Consider the following 14,908-nt stretch of genomic DNA (forward strand, 5'->3'; position numbering starts at 1 on the left):
CAGCCACCAGTAGGGAGATTTTACTGAAGAGAGATTTATACAGGTCCCATTGACCTCAATAATTAACCAGTTATCATTAAAATTCTAAAGGCCCACTTACATGGGCAGATTATTGGACCAGTTACCAATAATGAGTGTTTGTATGACAGCTCATTCATGATACTTGCCCTATGAAAAATGTGGGGCTGATCACCTGACAAACAAGCAAATCACTTGTTTTTTGGGTGATGCACTGTTGATACGGTAAATAAAGCCATCATTTGTCATCAGCACATCGCCCTATGTAAACAGGAATCTGCTGCCGACAAACAATAAACAATCATAGTGGTGGTAATCGCTGCATGTACAACCAGGGAACACTTTGTTCCTGATGATTGTCCTGTGCATCGGCCTATAACAGCTATTACCTCTGAGCCCCCTATTCAATTGCAAGAGTGTATGTGTTCTAAATTTAGAGAGGTGAGTAAGCCTCTGCCAGACATCTCTATTGGTGGCTTATCTTACCTGTGGACAAAATGATCGAGCATGTTGGATCGAGCATCTGCTGACATCTGCTGATGGGGGAAGTAAGGACACCTAATTTGTATTAGATGGTCAGCTAGTCATAATTAAATTGGCAGATTACATCAATATTAATCTAATGTGTGTGGCCAGCTTCATCATCCCAAGTAGTGGCAGCCAGACCATTTCATCCATTCAAACATCAACTCATTGGACCCGAAATGAATTTTGGGAAAATCATTTCTAGCTATGACTCGCCCCTTTCTTCAGATGTGTCCTCTTTTTGTATGTTCCTGGCGTTGGCTTCAAAAACTGCATGAAAACGGAGTAAACCCAGCCCAATCTATGAACAGCACAAAACATCCCTTACACCCTGTGAATTCACCTGTGTCTATTGCATGCTAAATAAAAATAAATGAAGCATCTGTTATCTAATACTATAATGCAAATGGTATGTTACATGAGATGAGATGTTATAGATTCACAATACCAATATGTGATGAATGGGGTCCTCAAGAACAGCAATGATTTAATACCAAAGACATGAGTAAGTGGCAGTTGTAACATTTGGTTAGCTCATGGTTTATGACTTTAATCTGTACACCCAGAACATATAGTGAAGCTAGTTATGTATTTTGACTTATTGCGTAACTGTATACCTTGAAATCTTTCTAAAATTTACCATTCCTGAACTCACATTTTCCTACCATTGTACCAAAACAACAATTACAATGGAGTCCTATAGTTTTTGCTATTGTTTTATTTTTCCAGCAGGTGTCAAAAACATAACAGAAAGCAACCCTAACATTAAAGCAAATGCATTCAATGTAAGCCAAATTGTAGTGGTGCTTGGAGCACACTATCACAAATTCTCACAGTTCTTGATGTACAATTTTGTGGGTGGTCTAAAATGATTTGGAAAATAATGCTTCAACAGCAATTTGCAGCTCAAAGAGTCAGATATCCAGATGTGTCAATAATCATTGAAAATTACAAACAGATGGAAGGCCTTGTTGTTGATGAAATGAAACTGATTTCTTCACTGTCTTGTTCTCTCACACAGACAAGTCATGCTTTATGTATTTCCCTCAGAGTATTAAGGTCTACACTTAAGTTCAGCCAAATAGGAGAGCATTTTTTTTTACATGTACCCATCCTTAACATACTTGATTTGCTCCTGTTTTTGTCTTAAGTACAGATGTAAGGTATTTAGTGATAACAGAAACATGTTGTGTGAACATTGTAAAACAATATTCCAAAAGCATAAAATATGTAAAACATGTAGACTTAATTAGTAAAACAATAGATTCATTGTTCTGGAGTAAATCTACAAGGGCCATGAAGTAGGAGGAACTATGTCCTCCCAAGTAAACTTAGCCCTGGCAAGAATGAGTGTGGAATGACATATTGTCCCAATTAGATTTTTCTCTTCCAGCTCATATTTAGACACTATGTAGGTGGATTATTTACATTAGGAATACATAATTTGTATTCTGAGTTCATTTAGGAGAGACATATGTACACCAGGGACTGGTGTCTGTGCACTTATAATTACTTTGAAAATTCATCATCATTAGAAAATGATTTGAATAAAAATATAGTAAAATGGACATTATAAATACTAAAATAATGTACAATCTATGAAACATAATATGTATGTTATAGCGACTGTTTTGCTATATTTTGCTAAGTGAAATTTTTTTTTACTAAGTGAAATGCATTGCTTATATAGCATTTTCTTCATGAACAATGGAGATTAGGATGAACGGTATTATAGGTGCAGCTCAGGACAGAAAAGGAAATCTGTATGGAATTGTTGGGGGCATAGAAAAATTAGAATTTACATGGCATAATATATACTTTAGGCGAATTTGGGATTCTCAATAAGGCTTTTATTGAAAAAAAAAAAGAATGGAATATTCTCTTTCACACAAAACCTTTCCAGTCTTCTAATTATTATTTTTTGCCTCATGTAAATAAACCTGTATCATCAATATAATTTCAACTCCCTGTCAGTGTGACAGCATGATCCTGTACTGTGATAGGGAACTGAAATAATCAATTCCCTGCACATCAAAACCCTAGACCTGAATGCATTTGAACACTAGTAAGAGAATTTGGTAAAATCATTAAAGGGGTTATTCGAGATTTTGATATTAATGGTCTATTCTCAGGATAGGTCATCACTATCTCATCAGTGGTGGTCCGACACCCGGCACCCCTGTTGATCAGCTGTTTGAAGAGTCTGCAGCACATCATGAGTGCCAGTGACTATTCCTAGGCATGTGATATCACATCCATTGGTCAAGTAGCCTAGTAGCAGCTCAGTTCCATGCAAGTGAATGGGTCGGAGCCACAGTACCAAGCACAGCCGCTATCCAATGGACCTTACTGTGCTTGGTAAGCTGTGAGGACACTGCAGCTCTCAGAGGAGCACTGCAGCCTATCAAATGGCTGATCAGTGGGGTGATCTGGGAGTCCAACCCCCACGATCAGATGTTGATGATCTAGGACATCCCCTGGACAACCCATTTACTGATGTTACTTGGATTCCCTTACAGAAGGAGTTCATATGCACTTTTCTTCAATCTGCTTCAATGCATCTAAAATTAAAAAATTTTTAACTAAGAGTTGATTAAAGTTATTATCTTGTTTTTATATTTTTAGTGTCTTTTATTAGATATTAGATCGAGATTATGTACACTATTAATAATACTGGCACATATTATGATGCAACAAAGCTACACCCATATTCTCAGAATGCAATCCTTTTATGAATTCAGTGAGTACAAAACTAACCACAAATTAGGTGCAACACAAGTCAGAAACACAAGAAGCTGTCACATTAATAAAATTTTCCCATCGTCTTTATTACTTTTTAAACAAAACTATTTATTTTTTATCTTAAAAACAAAATTGTGTGGACAGCTTCATCGGAGGAACACAGTATAGACAATGCAGGAGGATGTGTATACGTTTTTACAATTCCAATGACTATAAGTAAATGGTCATAAAAGTGTCCACAGACTAAGGGCTCATGCACATGGCCGTAACCATTTTTGGGGTCCGTAAATTACGCATCCACAAAACACGGATACAGATTGTGTGTGTTCCACATTGTGTGGAACGGAACATCCTGCCCTCTATAGAACTTTCTTCTCCTTGTCCGTAAAATGGACAAGAATAGGACATGTTCTATTATTTTGTGGGGCCGCAGAACGGACATGCGGGTGTGCTGTCCCCACTGAAGTGAATGGGTCTGTATCCGGCCCACAAAAAATGGGGATCGGATGTGGACAAAAAAATACATTCATGTTCATAAGCCCTAAGACCAGGTTTGCGGCAGCTGAAACCACACCCATTAGTGTGAGGGCAGAGTTTTGAATTGTAGTACAGTGTTAATGAACGCTTAGTTTTTTGGGGTAAAAATATGGTATACCTGGCTGAATGGATGGACAATTTTCCTTTTCAGAGCATTATTAGTATTTAGAAATTTTGGATATGCATATCGCCAATCAGTGTCTTGGTATCCGGCTGACTGTGTATCAGTGGCATACCTCCAATAGATGCACTTGTAAAAAAAATGCAGCACTCTCCAGTCTTGATTTCCTCAAAGGTTTATTCATTAACACTTCGCGATGTTTTGACCTGTGTGGTCTTTAGCAAGCTTGATAAAGACCACACAGGTCAAAACGTCGCGAAGTGTTGGTGAAAAAACCTTTGAGAAAATCAAGACTGGAGAGTGCTGCGTTTTTTTTGCAAGTGCATCTAAAGTTGGGGGAGTCCGAGACTGACTTCCGACACGGCAGGCACCACCACAATAAGGAACGGTATTTACCCCTGTTTTCCGTTGTGCTGCTACATTTTGCTTTTTTCTTGATACCTCCAATAGAGGCAGACCACACAGCTGCTATGGGGCCCCTGGGGAAAAGGGGCCGGCAGTGGAGGATAGGCCTGCTCCCTAATTACACTCTGTTACCTCTAGCTCCAACCAACAGTGGAGAAAGCTAAAGGACCTGTGATGATGTCATCACAGGTCCTGTACATGTAGTAAAGTAACTGCACAAAGAATGGTGTAGTTCCTAGGTTAGATAGGAGCATCTGCCAGGACCTGTGTTGACATCATCTTCAGCATTACAGTTCCTGCACATCTAGTAAGAAAATTGCACAGAGCATGGTGCACTTCCCTGGTTAGGAATCAATCAAAACAGTAGAAAAAATCCAGCAGCAGGCTCGGATAAAATCCAAATTCTTTATTTTTTCATTATAAAATCTAAAGGCTGACCAGACAGGCAAGGTGTATGTGTTTCGACTGTACATCTTAATCATGACCAATCATGATTAACACATACAGTCGAAATGCATAGACTTTGCCTGTCTGGTCAGCCTATGGATTTTATAATGAAGAAATAAAGAAATTGGATTTTATCCTGAGCCTGCTGCTGGATTTTTTCTACAGTTTTGATTGATTCCTGGTCTGGAATCCGTGCACGGCGAAGGAGGACGGTGTGTGAGCTGAAATCCCTTTTTTTCCATATACCTCTCTGCTTAGATAGAAGCATCTGCTGGGACCTTTGATGACATCATCATCATCATCACAGATCCTGTACATCTAGTAACAGAACTGCACAGAGCATCATCACAGGGCCTTCAACTACTAACAGCATGAAAGATGAGCTCTCCACTAAGACTAGAATGGAGTGGTGATTGGAGGTCCTCCTCCTTTCTCTTCATTTGTCTCCAATTCCCTATTTTTACATATATATATATATATATATATATATATATATATACAGTAGGAAAGTACAAGGGGTCGTCATTGATGGTAGGTATGTGTCACCGAGATTCCTGACCTCAGTGAAGTAAGAGCCGGTATTTTCATGTGTCAGCGGCAGCTAATGCTGATTGACACTTTTGCTATTTAGTATGGCTGTAAATAGCTGATACGGGATGGATCTTATTGGGAGTAGTCAAAGTGCTGGGTGGGTGACTATTCCCCACGTTCCAGGCCAGGTTTTAACAGCACCTGGCTATCCTTAAAAAGGCAGCTGGGCTCAGCAGCAAAGAACACGGCGGTGTGTTGTATTCTGAGCCCTGTGCTGGGCTGAAAAGCTGAGACCCGTGTGTTAGGAGAGCAGGCCACCTAAAGCCTGCATGTAGACTGCTGGAGGCAGAACCGCCGAAAAGGTGGCCGTGAGGGAGAAACTACCCAGAGATCAGTGGGGTGAGGTTGTCGTTACGTTCCGGGCATCCGTACCCCAGCAGGTGTTTTTCGACTTACCAGATGATGAAGTGGCTGATTACACAACAGTAAAGGGTAAGATTCTGGCAAGACTGGGGGTGAATGTGTTGGTCCGGGCCCAGTTGGTGCATCAGTGGGAGTTTAACCCAGCTGAACCCTTGAGACCTCAGTATTATGATCTGTTACACTAGTTGCAAAAATGTCTGCAGCCTGATGTGCTGAGTTCCACTGCTATGCTGGACCATCTGCTGGCTGATGTATTCTGGAGGGCTTTGCAGTATTCTCTCCAGCACTGGCTCAGCCGGGTGTCTACTGGTAATGCCCTTGAGATGGTCAACCTGGTGGAGTGCTATTATACTACCAGGACTCTACAGGAGGGTTCTTTTGGGAGGGGGGCAGTCAAACCCCGGAAATCTCCACCCCAGACCCCGCAACTGGTGCCAGCAAAACCCGCCCGGGATATACCCCCTACAGACCTAGCTCCGATAGTCTGCTGGCGGTGTCAGGAGCCTGGCCACATAAGGGCCGACTGTTCCCATCGGGGCGAACCCATGGATACTAACTATGGCTACCGCCACTCCTTGTATGCCAGGAAGCTGTGTGCAACAGGTACCCCAGAGACTATAGACAATAGCCACCTGTGCCAGGTGGAAGTGGGAGACACTCTAGCGGTAGCTCTGCTGGACTCAGGGAGTCTGGTGTCCCTGGTAAGAGCATCCCTGGTGCAGCCCGCCGAGTATACTGGCCGAAAAGTCGGGGTCATGTGCATCCATGGAGACTTAAAGGACTATCTCACCGCCCTGGTGTCTCTGTCCACGGTGGCTGGCAGGTGGACCCATGAGGTGGCCGTCACCACCAATTTACATTATAAACTTATAATTGGGAGAGATTTCCCGGGTTTCCCTACACTGTGGCCTGATACGAAAGTTACCAATACCCTTGATAGTGGCGTAACCACAGTAGAGTGGCCTTGTTCAAGGGGGTGGCCAGAACCCTGGGAACCTGAGACCAAAGGGCCAGCGGTAGGGGTGTCTCTGTCCACGGTGGCTGGCAGGTGGACCCATGAGGTGGCCGTCACCACCAATTTACATTATAAACTTATAATTGGGAGAGATTTCCCGGGTTTCCCTACACTGTGGCCTGATACGAAAGTTACCAATACCCTTGATAGTGGCGTAACCACAGTAGAGTGGCCTTGTTCAAGGGGGTGGCCAGAACCCTGGGAACCTGAGACCAAAGGGCCAGCGGTAGGGGTGGCTGCCACTTCAGTGGATTAGGGGGAGACAACCCCGCTGAGTGTAATATCGGGAGACGTGGAGGATTTGCCGCCGGGTCCTGAGTTGGCAGACCTCAACGTCTCTAGGGAAATTTTCGGTACAGCACAGCATCAGGACCCAACACTATCTCGCGCCTGGGAAAATGTTGTAATAGTTGATGGTGAACCTCAACAACAGGGGGCCAAGTCAATGTTTCCCCGCTTTGTGGTTCATCAGAAGATGCAGTACCCAGTAAACCAACCATGGGGTGAGCATGTTGAACAGCTGGTGGTGCCCAAGGCGTATCGCAAGCTCATGTTAGAGCTAGCCCACCAACATGTTCTTGGGGGACACCTGGGATGGCAGAAAACTCAGGACCGGATACTACAGTGGTTTTACTGGCCCTGTGTTTTCAGAGAGGTGGAAGAATTTTGTAAGTCTTGCCCAACTTGCCAGATAACTAGCCCCCAGCCACATTTCCGTAGTCCCCTGGTACCTCTCCCGATTATCAGAGAGGTGGAAGAATTTTGTAAGTCTTGCCCAACTTGCCAGATAACTAGCCCCCAGCCACATTTCCGTAGTCCCCTGGTACCTCTCCCGATTATCTAGGTTACGTTCGAGCGAATCTCTATGGATCTCATAGTCCCAGTACCAAAGTCCGCTAAAGGGCACCAACACATCTTGGTCATCCTAGACTATGCCACTCGGTACCCGGAGGCAGTGCACCTGCAACATACATTGGCCAAACTCATAGCTAAGGAGTTAATGGAGATGTTTTCCTGAGTGGGGCTGCCTAAAGAGGTTCTGACCTACCAAGGGACCCCTTTTATGTCAAAGGTCAGGAGGGAACTCTGTAAATTACTGCACATAAAACAGCTACGGACATTCGTTTATCATCCGCAAACGGACGGCCTGGTAGAAAAGTATAAACAAACATTAAAAAACATGTTAAAAAAAGTGGTGTCTAAAGATGGGGGGGATTGGGACCTTCTTCTGCCCTATATCATGTTCGCAGTGTGAGAGGTGCCCCAGGCTTCTACTGGGTTCTCACCCTTCGAACTGCTATATGGCCTACACAAAATAGCCAAAGAGGCGTGGGAACAACAATCCACACAATTAAATATGTCACCCAGATGCAAGAGCGGATAGAGACAGTGTTGCTGCTTGTTAGGGAACATATGGAGGCAGCCCAGCGAGCCCAGGGTAGGGTCTATAATCGGCAGGCTCAGGTCCGGATCCTTAACCCGGGAGATTAGATTTTGGTTCATATACCGATGGTCTACAGTAAGTTCCTGGCTAGGTGGCAGGGGACCTATGAAGTACTCGAAAAAGTTGGTGAGGTAAACTACAAGGTACACCAGCCAGGGCCGCGAAATCCAGAGCAGGTGTACCATGTGAATTTACTCAAACCTTGGAAAGATAGGGAGACCAGTACAGACGGGTTTTCTAGGGGAAGAGGTTCTAGACCCACGGTCTAATACAAGGGAAGCAGTTGCCACAGTGAAGATTGCTGACAGCTTTTCCTCTAAACAGACTCAGGAGGCCAGGGAGTTCATCAGCAGTAACACAGGCGTTTTCTTGGACCTCCCTGGATGCACTTCTATAATCCAACATGACATTGTCACTGGGCCTCAGGTCAGAGTCCGATAGAAACCATGCCGGGTACCCAAGGCTCAGCGAAAAGCCATCTCGGAAGAAGTGCAGCTACAGTTGTGGCCAACAGTTTTGAAAAGTACAAAAATATTAGTTTTCACAAAGTTTGCTGCTAAACTGCTTTTAGATCTTTGTTTCAGTTGTTTCTGTGATGTAGTGAAATATAATTACATGCACTTCATACGTTTCAAAGGCTTTTATTGACAATTACATGACATTTATGCAAAGAGTCAGTATTTGCAGTGTTGGCCCTTCTTTTTCAGGACCTCTGCAATTAAACTGGGCATTTGTTTGTCCACCCGCCTCTTGAGGATTGACCACAAGTTCTCAATGGGATTAAGATCTGGGGAGTTTCCAGGCCATGGACCCAAAATGTCAACGTTTTGGTCCCCGAGCCACTTAGTTATCACTTTTGCCTTATGGCACGGTGCTCCATCGTGCTGGAAAATGCATTGTTCTTCACCAAACTGTTGTTGGATTGTTGGAAGAAGTTGCTGTTGGAGGGTGTTTTGGTACCATTCTTTTTTCATGGCTGTGTTTTGGGGAAAAATTGTGGATGAGCCCACTCCCTTGGATGAGAAGCAACCCCACACATGAATGGTCTCAGGATGCTTTACTGTTGGCATGACACAGGACTGATGGTAGCGCTCACCTTTTCTTCTCCGGACAAGCCTTTTTCCAGATGCCCCAAACAATCGGAAAGAGGCTTCATCTGAGAATATGACTTTGCCCCAGTCCTCAGCAGTCCATTCACCATACTTTCTGCAGAAGATCAATCTGTCCCTGATGTTTTTTTTTGGAGAGAAGTGGCTTCTTTGCTGGCCTTCTTGACACCAGGCCATCTTCCAAAAGTCTTTGCCTCACTGTGCGTGCAGATGCGCTCACACCTGCCTGCTGCCATTCCTGTGCAAGCTCTGCACTGGTGGCACTCCGATCCCGCAGCTGAATCCTCTTTAGGAGACGATCCTGGCGGTTGCTGGACTTTCTTGGACGCTCTGAAGCCTTCTTAACAAGAATTGAACCTCTTTCCTTGAAGTTCTTGATGATCCTATAAATTGTTGATTGAGGTGCAATCTTAGTAGCCACAATATCCTTGCCTGTGAAGCCATTTTTATGCAACGCAATGATGGCTGCACGCGTTTCTTTGCAGGTCACCATGGTTAACAATGGAAGAACAATGATTTCAAGCATCACCCTCCTTTTAACATGTCAAGTCTGCCATTTTAACCCAATCAGCCTGACATAATGATCTCCAGCCTTGTGCTCATCAACATTCTCACCTGAGTTAATAAGACGATTACTGAAATGATCTCAGCAGGTCCTTTAAAGACAGCAATGAAATGCAGTGGAAAGGTTTTTTTGGGGATTAAGTTAATTTTCATGGCAAAGAAGGACTATGCAATTCATCTGATCACTCTTCTTCATAACATTCTGTAGTATATGCAAATTGCTATTATAAAAACTTAAGCAGCAACTTTTCCAATTTCCAATATTTATGTAATTCTCAAAACTTTTGGCCACGACTGTAATGCTACAACTAGACGTAATTGAGTCCAAAAGTGAATGGGTCAGTCCAATGGTCTTGATACCCAAGCCAGACAGGACGATTTCCGCAAACTAAATGAGATTTCCAAATTTGATGCGTATCCCATGCCTCGGGTGGATGAGCTTATTGAGAGGTTAGGCCAAGCCCGGTATTTTTCTGTTTTGGACCTCACCAAAGGGAACTGGCAGGTACCCTTAATGGAGGCTGCCAAAGAGAAAACTGCCTTCATTACACCAGAGGGGCTGTATCAGTATAAGGTGTTACCCTTTGGTCTGCACAGCGCCCCTGCCACCTTTCAAATGCTAATGGATAGTGTTGATCACGAATATTCGAATTTCGAATTTTTATCGCGAATATAGGTAATTCGAAAATTCGCAAATATTTAGAAAATATCGAATATATTAGTTTTTTCGAATATTCGTAATATTCTAAAACAAGAATATATAGCAATATAGCGAATATTCGGAAAAAACGAATGTAGAGCAATTTAGCTAATATAGTGCTATAATCTTCTTTGTCTATAGTTGTAATTTTTTTCTCATCTGAAGTTCAGATTGGAAAAAAATTTCAACTATTGAAAAAAAGATTATAGCACTATATTAGCTAAATTGCTCTATATTCGTTTTTTTTCTTCGAATATTCGCTATATTGATATATATTCTTGTTTTAGAATATTACGAATTAAAAAAAAAAAAAATATATTAGTTTTATCGAATATTCGTAATATTCTAAAACAAGAATATATAGCAATATAGTGAATATTTCGAGAAAAAAAACAAATATAGAGCAATTTAGCTAATATAGTGCTATAATCTTCTTTGTCTAATAGTTGTAATTATTTTTCTCATCTGAAGTTCAGAATGGAAAAAAATTACAACTATTAAAAAAAACGATTTTAGGACTATATTAGCTAAATTGCTCTACATTCGTTTTTTTCAAATATTGGCTGTATTGCTATATATTCTTGTTTTAGAATATTCCGATTATTCGAAAAAACTAATATATTCGATATAGTGCTATAACTCATTGGCCCACAAGCAAGAAGCAGGGAGGATTCATGTTTTTGCTCGGCAATTGAAAAATATGCGATTAAAATTCGCAATACAAAAATTTGCATATTACGCGATCATTACCATGTCGATTTTTCAAGTAAAAAAAATCGTAGAATATAACGAATATTCGAATTTGCAAATATTCGCCGAATATTCTACAAAATTTTTGCGAAATATCGCGAATTCGAATATGACTACTGCCGCTCATCACTACTCATGGACATTGTGCTGCGTCCACACCGTCGATACACTTCGGCTTACCTGGACGATATTGTCATCCACATTACCGACTGGGAAAGTCACCTAACCAAGGTACAGGCTATAGTGAACTCCCTTTAAAAGGCTGGACTAACAGCTAACCCAAAAAATGTGCGATAGGGTTAGAGGAGACGAAATACCTGGGTATGTCATTGGAACAAAATAAGTGAACAAAATAAAGGCGATATGGAATTGGCCCCGACCTGTCACTACTAGGCAAGTAAAGTAATTCCTAGGAATGGTGGGATATTATATGAGGTTTGTCCCCCACTTTGATATGGTGACCCCACCCTTGACAGGGCTCTTGAAGGGACGCAAGTCAGCGATGATTCACTGGGATGATCAGGCGGAAAAGGCTTTCCACGCTTTGAAGTCGGCCCTGTGTGGGTCCCTGGTTTTGGTGACACCTGATTTTAAAAGGGAGTTTATAGTACAGACAGATGCCTCTAAAGTAGGCCTCAGTGCTGTACTGTCTCAGGAAGTCAACGGGGAGGAGCATCCCATTGTCTTCCTCAGCTGTAAGCTTACCCCAGCCGAGACCAGGTACAGTATAGTGGAGAGAGAGTGCCTGACTATCAATTGGGCACTAGAATCTCTCCGCTACTATTTGTTGGGGAGAAAGTTCCGCCTGGGGACTGACCACTCCCTTCTCAAATGGATGAGCCAGGCCAAGGACAGAAATGCCCGGGTCACCCAGTGGTTTCTCTCTTTACAGAACTTTTAGTTTTTGGTGGAACACAGGGCAGGCCGGTTACAGGGAAACACAGATGCCCTGTCCTGGGTATACTGTCTAGCATGTGCTCACCCCCTCAGGGTTGAACAAAGGGGGGAGGTATGTAGGAAGGTACAAGGGGTTGTCATTGATGGTAGATATGTGTCACCGAGGTTCCTGGCCTCGGTGAAATAAGAGCCGGTATTTTCATGTGTCAGCGGCATCTAATGCTGATTGACACTTTCGCTATTTAGTATGGCTGTAAATAGCTGATATGGTATGGCTCTTATTGGGAATAGTCAAAGTGCTGGGTGGGTGACTACTCCCCACGTTCCAGGCCAGGTTTTGACAGCACCTGGCTATCCTTAAAAAGGCAGCTGGGCTCAGCAGCAGAGAATGCCCCGGTGTGTTGTGATCTGAGCCCTGTGCTGGGCTGAAAAGCTGAGACCCGTGTGTTGGAAGAGGAGGACACCTAAAGCCTGCATATAGACTGCTGGAGGCAGAACCGCCGACAAGGTGACGTTTTTTGTTATGCATGAACTTTCTACTTGGTGTGAACAAACACCAACCCTGGAAAGAGTGTGTAAAGGATCTCCTGACACACCGACTGCGTACCTCAGTTGATGGTGGCTCCTAGCACTTCCCGAGGACTCCAAGCACTCCGCTCTACGCCAAAACCACCACAGGAACCAGGAACAGGAACAGCTCTTACAAGAGCTAGGAGTAATAGCCAGGGGAGCATACACGTATAGCAATCCCCAGACACATGAGACGAGGCTCTATGTTGAATGTAAAACAGGAACTCTTTATTGAACACACAGCATTGACTTATATACACATGACATACTGAGGACATGACATAGCAGCCAATCCTGTACAGTTTAAACACAAAACTACCCCTATTCAACAAACACAATGGTATTGTCTGTGACGCAATTAACAAGCACACTGGCATTGTCTTTGACTCAATTAACTAACACAATGGCATAGTCTGTGAAGCAATTAACAAAATACAATTACCAAAACACATTGGGCTCTGCCTGTGATACAATTACCAAACATAATGGGCTAACTTAAAGGGGTATTCCCACTTCATTAAATAGGGTTACATTAAATCATTGCCCCCCACTGAACATTTCTTATTATACATGTCATTAAAAAAAACATACCATTCTTCCTAAAAATGCTCCTTTCACTCCCCTGTGTTTATCCGGGTATCCCATGGATACACCCTCATCTCGCTGGCCGCATCGATGTGCCGCGCCTGCGCACCACATCCTAACCTATCCAGCGGCCGGCCTATGCTGTAAGACGTGAACGCGCACGTCTTCAGCAGTATCGGGCGCATGCGCAGTATATTATTGTATGGTAATGGTGGTAATGGCAGCGGGGCCCGGTGCACTCACTGTATTCTATCGCATCGGGCCCCGCTCACTGTAATACTAATTTTCATATGTGAACAAGAAGAGAAATCCTCTGCAATCCTCTCCCTCTCTGTACTCACAAACTCAGTAGCAGGCAGGCCGGGCGGCAGCGTAACTCACTGACGTCACGTGCCTGCTCCGCCTGCTTCATTCATAAAGTGGGAGGAGCAGGCGCGTGACGTCAGTGAGTTACGCTGCCCGGCCTGCCTGCTACTGAGTTCGTGAGTACAGAGAGGGAGAGGATCGCAGAGGATTTCTCTTGTTCACATATGAAAATTAGTATTACAGTGAGCGGGGCCCGGTGCGATAGAATACAGTGAGTGCACCGGGTCCCGTTGCCATTACAACACCAGATGCCGGCCCCCAGACCCTTTATTGGGGATCATTCACTCACAGGGACACTGTTATGGGGGAATCTGTGGATGACACATATATAGCATAAGGTGCTATATATGTGCCACCCACAGAGCCCCCACAACAGTGCCACCCACAGAGCCCCCACAACACTGCCACCCACAGAGCCCCCACATCAGTGCCACCCACAGAGCCCCCACAACAGTGCCACCCACAGAGCCCCCACAACAGTGCCATCCACAGAGCCCCCACAACAGTGCCATCCACAGACCACCATTAGACCGCAGACCACAGTCCTGGTTGAAGATAAAAACAGATGTAGCAGAGCTGTATATGTGGCAGGTCAGTATCAATGCTGGTGAAAGAGAAACAGATGTAGCAGTGCTGAATATGCGGGTGTTCTGACAGTGCTGGTTGAAGATAAAAACAGATGTAGCAGAGCTGTATATGTGGAAGGTCAGCATCAATGCTGGTGAAAGAGAAACAGATGTAGCAGTGCTGAATATGAGGGTGTTCTGACACAGTGCTGGTTGAAGATAAAAACAGATGTATCAGAGCTGTATATGTGGAAGGTCAGCATCAATGCTGGTGAAAGAGAAACAGATGTAGCAGTGCTGAATATGCGGGTGTTCTGACAGTGCTGTTTGAAGATAAAAACAGATGTAGCAGAGCTGTATATGTGGAAGGTCAGCATCAATGCTGGTGAAAGAGAAACAGATGTAGCAGTGCTGAATATGCGGGTGTTCTCACACAGTGCTGGTTTAAGATAAAAACAGATGTAGCAGAGCTGTATATGTGGAAGGTCAGCATCAATGCTGGTGAAAGAGAAACAGATGTAGCAGTGCTGAATATGCGGGTGTTCTGACATAGGGCTGGTTTAAGATAAAAACAGATGTAGCAGAGCTGTATA

The sequence above is a fragment of the Bufo bufo genome, chromosome 3, assembly GCF_905171765.1.
Source record: "Bufo bufo chromosome 3, aBufBuf1.1, whole genome shotgun sequence".
NCBI classification, from domain to species: Eukaryota; Metazoa; Chordata; class Amphibia; order Anura; family Bufonidae; genus Bufo; species Bufo bufo.